Source organism: Tenrec ecaudatus, chromosome 2 (assembly GCF_050624435.1).
Source record: "Tenrec ecaudatus isolate mTenEca1 chromosome 2, mTenEca1.hap1, whole genome shotgun sequence".
Taxonomy (NCBI): Eukaryota; Metazoa; Chordata; class Mammalia; order Afrosoricida; family Tenrecidae; genus Tenrec; species Tenrec ecaudatus.
This window is the reverse complement of record NC_134531.1, coordinates 165,627,328-165,636,044: the sequence shown is the minus strand read 5'-3', so window position 1 is coordinate 165,636,044 and position 8,717 is coordinate 165,627,328. Positions and strand designations below refer to the sequence as shown.

Below are 8,717 nucleotides of genomic sequence, written 5' to 3'. Positions count from 1 at the left end.
AAATCAATGTCACCAAGAGGTTCCCTGCCGTTGTTGGTCCTCTGCTTCATCAAAGATGAGGTCCCATGATTGAACCCTCCTGGTGGCATGTCTACTGCAAGTATAAGAAAACCAAGCTCTGATGCTGACTCATGGAGAGCAGCCTGTGGGTTTCAGAGACTGCAATTGTTTACAGGAGTAGAAAGCCTGATGCATCGTCACTACACCACCAGGTCTCCTAATGTAGGTATATCAGACATTATTCTATTGTGATTCATTCATAAGGCTTCCAGTTCTGTCTGGAAATAGATATTCAGCATTTCTTCGTAGTCTGTCTTAGTCTGGATGTTCCACTAAAACCTGTCCTTGCATGACTCTGCTTGTATTTGAACGACCAGTGGAACAGTATCCAGTGTCCAGCATCATAGTACCACGCAAGTCACCACATTACAGCAAATTAATAGATTGCTGGAACACTGCACTGAAACAAGTTATGAATTTTGAGTTTGAAGTCTGAAAATAACTGTAGGCCTAATATTGTTCATTCTCTTCCTCTCAAAGATGAAACCTACAGAAAAATGACTTAGTTAAGGCAACACAGTAAGTGGGAAGGCCTACCTATAGACTCCTTCATCGATCTTCTTCCTACTGAGCCATATGTTTTCATTCATTTCTGAATAAATATGTACTAAGTCAGGCCTTGCAGATACCATCATGAAAGGCAGAAACGTTTCATCCTCATGAAGGAAAGCCTTTCATCTTCCTTTGCAGGGAATACTCACTCCTCATTACTCAACAAAGGTAGGCTCCAAAGATCAGGTCATATTTAAAAATTGTTATTATACAATAATGGAGGTCAGGTCACAAAATGGAGAATGAGCACATCATTACACAAATGCCAAATTACATTATTACATAAGTGCCGACATAAAACATTATACCTGCCTATAATTTCCAGACCACTGAGAATCATGGTTCAGCTATGTTCATGCATAGCCTTAACCTACTCTTGACTCATCTGCTGGTCTTCATTACTACAATATGTATTCTGTTAATGTCCAAAGTTGGCAGGTGGTATATCTTTCACTGTTGTAAATGTAAACTGCCAGGCATTGGGGAAGTTGGTCACTGAGGACTAGATGAATAGTTGAGTACACGGGGCTAGGATTTGGGTAAGGAGAGAGAGGAGTCACGCAAACCATAGTCTGTTCCTGATTTTATTTGAAACGCTGACATTATATTCATTATGTGCATATTATAAAAATTGGATTTCTTAAAATATTATAGAAAATATTATTAATCTTAAACTCTATGTATTTTCCACCTCTTTCTATACCTTGGAATATTGGTAGTGCAGTGATTAAAGTGTCCATCTGCCAAAAGAAGAAAGATCAATTATATGAACTCACCAGCTGCTCCATGGGGTGAGGGGGTGAAGAGGGAATGTGGCATTCGGTTTCTATAAGGGTTTACAGCACTTACCATGACAAATGCTCTGATCAGGTTCACAATAAAATGGCCTTGTCAGATTGGAAGAAAAATGTACAATAAAATTCAAAATCATAAAAGATATTTAGTTGCTACTGGAGTAATCCTCAAGACTAAGACCCATAGACACCCCTGAAACCTGGAACTGAGCCCACCCTCAGGATCACCTTTCAGTCAAATAGACCTATAAAGTGAACACACAATTCCTATAAGATGTGTACTGCTCAAAACTGTATACAAGAACCAAAGGGCAGCCTTTACCTAAAAACAAAGGGTAGAAGGCAGACTGGGACAGGAAAAAAGGATAAAGAGAAATGGGGAACACAGGAGGAAATGAGAAGAGGCCCGTTACATTGAGGGAATTGCACCAAATGTCACTCTATAAAATCTGTATAAATTTCTGAATGGAAAATGGATTTTCTCTGTAAACTTTCACCCAAAACATAATAAGATGTTCTAAAAGGAAAGAAGAAGCTATCAAATATTAGTAAGTAAAAAGTATGACTCATCCAGTTCATATACGCACAGATTTATTCAGGACAAATCATGTTTCAACACATCTCTGGGATTGGTGAATGACTATGGACAAGTTCTCTTAATAATGTACTTGTCTTCGAATACTTTCAAAATATATCATTAAAAGCATGACTTCAGAGGGAATTCAGTACAGAGAGCTCAACTCAGAAGGTTATGATGATTTGTGGGAGCTTCTGAAGGGGCAATCTTGATCAATTTTCTTGAAGGACAAAGGGTGCTCTCTGAGGCTTATTAGGAAGATGTTTTATGGAAACAGAAAAATGCATCGGTGAGTAAAAGGCAAAGGCAATTGTGCTGAGGACTTCCCCCCCCTAAACCCCCCTATCAAAAAAGCCGACCTGCTCATTCTTCAAGGAGAGCAAAGGGTGTCCTACAGAAATTCCTTGAGAAACCTTACCGCATCCACTCTAATTCCTGATCTTTCTCCTTTTGCTCTCCTTCTGGACTCCAAACTCAAAGAACATTGAAAGGAAACACGATTTGAGTCCTAAGGTAGCAAGATGTCCATTTTGAACAAGTGTGAATCAAAAGGTGTAGAATTCTTCAGGGAAGAGTGACACCAAACTCACTACCATCAGGTTGGAGTGATGGAAACAACAGCTTCAGAAGTATACATTCCTAGATGGGGAAAATGCCTAACAACAAAAGCATCAAATTTTATATTTTTGTTTAATAAAGGGTCCTATAATTGTGTGCCAGTACTTGCTGACTTACCTATTATACAGTAACTACTAGAGGAAAATATAGATAGCATTGAAAACCACTCTAGGGCAGCTCTATTCTATCCTCTAGGGTGACTATTGGTTGGAGTTGGTTTTGTTTGTTCCCTTCAGTACCTAAGGTGGAGTGCCTCCTTTATCTAATCCTAGTGCTGGTCCTACAAGTAACTGGAATTTAAAAGAAGAAGAAAGCAAATGACCGACTCCATGACACATGTCATCAAAGCAGAGCTATGATTTTCCATGGTTCTACATGCAGCACGAACTTGTTGACTCTTTGTCTAATTGCTTTAGCCATCTCCATTTCCAAGTTTATAAATTCATTTCTTAAAATGTACCAATTTAGCAATAATGCTTAAAGTCCTCGAGTAATTGGGTAGTCATAAACGTTCAAACTTTCAGAACATTGATTTAAAATTTTTAGTCAATAGGCATAAATTACTGAGTTCTCACAAAATCATTTATTTTTAAGTAAAGTCTTCTACCACCTGGCAGCATGGATGATCAACATCCACTATATGATTTGTGCCACATGGGGTACATGGTGGATTGATTTAGGATATTATTATCAAATAAAATTAAAGTTTTGTTCATATATTACTAAAACTGCTACTCTTTTGAACAGGCCCAATATTTCATTATTACCTATAAATGATATCAACATCAAAATAAATAAAAATAATTTTAAAAATCATTTTATTGGGTCTTATACAATTCTTATCACAGTCCACACATACATCAATTGTGTAAAGCACACTTATACATTCATTGCCCTCATCATTCTCAAAACTCTCTTTCCACTTGGGCTTCTGGAATCAGCTCCTCATTTTTCTTCCCCCTCCCTCATGAACCATTGATAATTCATAAATTATTATTTTATTATATCTTACACTGCCCGGCGTCTCCCTTCACCCACTTTCTGTTGCCCATCCCCCAGGGAGGAGATTATATGTAGATCCTTGTAATCCATTTCCCCTTTCTACTCCATTTCCCTCTTCCCTCCTGGTATCGCCTCTCTCAACACTGGTCCTGAGGGGTTCATCTGTCCTAGATACCCTATGTTTCCAGTTCCCATCTGCTCTGCTATGCATATATGGTCTAACCAGGTTTGCAAGGTAGAATTGGGATCATGATAGTGGGGCGGGCGGGAAGGAAGCGGTTAAGAACTAGAGGAAGGTTGTTAGTTTCATCAGTGCTACACTGCACTCTGAGTGACTCATCCCCTCCCCACTCCCCCTCTGTAAGGGATGCCAGTTGTCTACAGGTGAGCATTGGGTCCCCATCACACACTTCCCTCATTCACCATGATCTGATTCCACCCACCCTTTGGTCCTTAATACCTGGTCCCTTAGACCCTTTGTGATCACACATGCTGGTGTGCTTCTTCCACGTGGGCTTTGTTGCTTCTGGGCTAGATGGCCACTTGTTTACTTTCAAGCCTTTAAGAGCCAGATGTTATATCTCTCAATAGCTGGGCACCATCAGCCTTCTTCACCACACTTACTTATGCACACATTTGTCTTCAGCGTTTATATGGGGAAGGTGATCACACAATGATAGTTTTTGTTCTTTGGTGTCTGCTACCTGATCCCTCAACACCTCGTGATCACACAGGCTTGTGTGATTCTTCCATGTGGGCTTTGTTGCTTCCCAGCTAGATGGCTGCTTGTTTACCTTCAAGCCTTTAAGACCCCAGGCGTTGTATCTTTTGATAGCTGTGAACCATCAGCTTTCTTCATGTTTGCTGATGTACACACTTATCTTCTTTTAGATTTTGTATCAGTGGCTTTTTTGTTTGCTAGCTTGTCAGTGTTGCTGCTGTCATTGCCATAATCTTATTTGCCACTTTGTTTGGTGCTGTCGGGGCCATCTGCAATTTTATGCACATATTATTACCTCTGCAGGTATATCTAGATAAGATAGGCTGGATAAACAATGTGGAGAAGAAATCAATGGGACCAAAGGTCCTGGGGGGACATGAGAGAGTGGGAGGTGGGGGAAGGGAGGAGGTATTGGCCAACCCAGGGTTAAGGGAACAATGAGTGGTTCACAACCAGTAGCAAGGAGGGGATGAGAGGACTAGTAGCGAGTGACCAAGGGCAAGGTAACTGAGAGGACTTACTGAAACTATAATGAAGGCTGAACATGGTAGTGGGACAGGAGGAAAGCGTAAGGAAATAGAGGAAATGTGTAGGAGGCAAAGGACATACATATAGACCTAAATACAGGCATGTACATATATAAATATATTTATGATTATGGGTGAAATAGACCTATGTGCATATATTTATAGGTTTCATAGTAGGGTAGCAGGTGGACAGTGGGCCTCCTCTTGCGCATTCCCTTAATACAAGAGCACTTTTCTCAGCTAAATGGTCATTCTGTAAAAATAATTTTTGGAAAGAATAAAAGGACGGACAAAAATTTCATGCTTCCATCATGATTAGGCAATTACCAAAGGCCACTGAAAATAGTCACCACTTGTTTGTCACTTTGTCTTACTGTAGAGTCTTGTGTTTTGCTAAAATGTTGTAAGTTATGTCACAGGTATTTCAAATGCCAACAGGCTTCCAAAGTGAACAGGCTCTAGAGGACCATCCGGACTAAGAGCAGCACTCCACTTCAGAGGAACTAGCCGTGGAAAACACGGTGCACTGCATCCAAACCTTGTCAGATACCGAAGTCCTAGTGAATAGAAGCAGAATTTTGTCAGAGACAGTGCCATAAGATAATGCCATAAGAAGGCACCAAAATAAAACTGAGGAAGGGTTGCCTTCTCAAAGTAGAGTCAGTTGATGGGACAAAACAGAAAATTAGGGGGGAGGATGTTGCAAAAATCTACTAATGATTAGAACTTTCAATGTACCAAGGATGACTCTAGGGAAATTAGCAATCAACAAAAATAAAATGGAACACGTAACGATTGATATCCAAGGTGCTAGTACAGAAATAGACCATTTGGTCCATTGTGAATTAGAATATAATTTGGTTTACTATGCTGGAAATGACAATCAAGAGGAATGGCATTACATTCATCCATCAGAAAGGACATTTCAAGATCTATCTTGAAGTACAGTGCAGTCAGTGATCAGATTATATCTCTCTACATTAAGGAAAATCAATCAATACAACTATTATTCAATGCTATGCACCAACCACAAAATCTAATGGTGAAGAAATTGAAAACATATACAGTCTTCCATCTGAAATTGATCGAATGTGCAATCAAAATTCATCGTTGATTATTGACCGTTGGAAGGCAAACGTTAGAAACAAAGCGGAAGGAAGAGTAGTTGGAAAATATGGCCTTGGTGATGAACTGAAGCTGGAGATCACATGATAGAATTCTGCAAACCAATGGCTTGTTCATCGCAAAAAGCTTTTTAACACCACTAAAGGCGCCTTTACACATGGACGTGTCCAGATGTAGTACAGATCAACCAAACTCACTACATTTGTTGGGAAGAGAAGTTAGAGAAGCTCAATATCAGAAGCTAGAACTAAGGCAGGGGCTGATTGTGGAATAGGCCACCAATTACTAATATGTAAGTTCAAATTGAAACTCAAGAAAATTGCAAGTGCATAAGAGCCAAATTACAACCTTGAGTCTATCCCACCTCAATTTCAAGAACAACTCAAGAATAGATTTGTTGCATTGAACACTGATGACAGAGGCCTGATGAGCTGTGGGAAGACGTGAAGAATATCACAAGTGCAGAAAGCAAAAGGTCACTAAAAAGACTGGAGAGGCTATTTTAGCCCACCTTCCAGAGTGTGACAGTCAGGACTTCAGGCCGCTCCACGCATGTGTTGTCCCGCCACCGCTCTGCACTCATCCTGTCCCAGACCCTCTGTTTACAGCCATGGCTCCCAGACAACTCGCCCTATTTAGTGTTTCAGACAAAGCCGGGCTCATGGAGTTTGCCAGGAACTTAACTTCTGTCGCCTTGGATCTGGCTGCTTCCAGGGGGACTGCTAAAGCCCTACAAGATGCTGGCCTGGCTGTCAGAGATATCTCTGTGCTGACAGGGTTTCCTGAAATGTTAGGGCGCTGAGTGAACACTCTGTGTCCTGCAATTCATTAGGAATCTTTTTGCATAATATTGCAGAAGATAATGTGGCCATGGCCAGACTTGATTTCAATCTCATAAGAGTTTCTGTCTATCATCTCAATCATTTGTGACAAGAGAGGCTTCTCCAGACATAAGGGTAGAGGCAGCTGTGGGGCAAATTCATAATGGTGGCATCACCTTATGGAGAGCAGTAGCCAAAAACCATACTCTCGTGACAATTGTGTGTGACTCAGAGAACTACATGGTGGTGTCCAGGGAGATGCATAGCTCTGACAGTCAAGGCACCTCCTTGCTAGCCAGCCTGGAGGCGAGTATGGTGAAGCCATTTCAGATGACTTCAGGAGGTGGTACAGCAAAGGAATAGCTCAGATGCCCTGCAGGTATGGGATGAAATCTCATCAAATGCTGGCCCAAGTGTACATGTGCAGCCCCACCTTCCCTCACAGTTCTAAACGGAACCCCTAGATTTGTACATTTGTGTGATGCTTTGAATGCCTGGCAGCTGGTAAAGGAACTCAAAGATATGTTCAGCCTCCCCACTGCTGGCTCTTTCAAACATCAGTGCAGCAGGGGCTGCTGTTGGATTTCCACTCAATGAAGATGAGGCCAACATTGGCATGATCTGTGAGCTCTGCCACCCCCTCGTGCCCATAGCAACCGCGAATGCCAGAGCAAGAAGGGCTGTTAGGATGTCTCCATTTGATGCTTTTATTGCCTTATCTGATGTCTGTGATGTTCCTACTGCCAAAATCATCTCCAGAGAGGTATCTGATCATAAGACATGATGAATCAGCCTTCAACATTCTTTCTAAAAAGGAAAATGGAAACTACTGTGTCCTTCAGATGGACCCATCTTACAAACCAGATGAAAATGAAGTTAGAACTCTCTTTGGTCTTCATTTAAGCCAGAAGAGAAATAACGGTGTCATTGACAGGTCATTATTTAGCAATGTTGTTACTAAGAAGAAAGATTTGCTGGTGTCTCCTCTCAGGGGCCTCACTGTCACCACCATTGCTGTCAAGTACACTCAGTTCAACTCTGTATGCTACATCAAGAATGGTCAGGTCATTGGTACTTGAGCAAGGCAGCAGTCTCGCATATGCTCGATGTGACTTTCATGGGATCAGGCAAACAGGTAATGGCTTAGACACCATCCAAGGATGCTTTCAGTGAAGTTTAAAGATGGAGTGAAGAAGGTAAAATTGTTGAATGCCATTCCTGGAACCATTAGTGAGAATGAAGATCTGAGAAAGTAAAAGGCACTGGGTGAGGAAGCCCCTGAATCTTTAATTGAGGGAGAGAAGCAGCAATGGGTTGACAAACTTAGTGATGTTTCTATCAGTTCTGATGCCTTCTTTCTTTTCAGAAATAATGTAGACAGACCAAAGAGGAGTGATGAGGTGTACACTGCTGCTCTGTCCATTGCTGCTACCAACGAAGCCTGTGATTGATGCCTGTAATGAATATCCTGGTTCACACCTATCCCTGACTCTGTCATCATGGATTCATCCCACCACAAATAAAAGATTAAATATTAATGTTTTGGGATACATAAAAAAGAGGAGAGAAAAATAGAGCAAAGTGGATGTCAGAAGAGACTCTAAAACTTGTCTTCAATCATAAGATTGCTAAAGCAAATGGAAGTTACAATAAAGTCAAAGAGCTGAACAGAATTTTTTTCTAAAAGTTGCTCAAGAAAACAAAATCGTTATAATGAAATGTGCAGATATCTAGAATTAGAAAGCCAAAAAGAAAGAACATATTCAGCAAATATTAAGTGAAAAAACTCAAGGAAAAAAAAACAAGAGTTACAATATTGAAAGATTTCTATGGGAAAATATAGAATACTGCAGGAACATTGAAAGAAGGTGGAAAGGATACACGGCTACTGTAGAAAAAAGCTAGTTGACATTCCATCAT

At 40.7% G+C, this 8,717-nt stretch overlaps 1 pseudogene; it reads left to right on the top strand.

The window, feature by feature from the left end:
* Positions 1 to 6,586: 6,586 nt before the first annotated feature.
* Positions 6,587 to 8,248, top strand: LOC142440181 (bifunctional purine biosynthesis protein ATIC pseudogene; annotated as a pseudogene).
* The last annotated feature ends 469 nt before the right edge of the window (positions 8,249 to 8,717 follow it).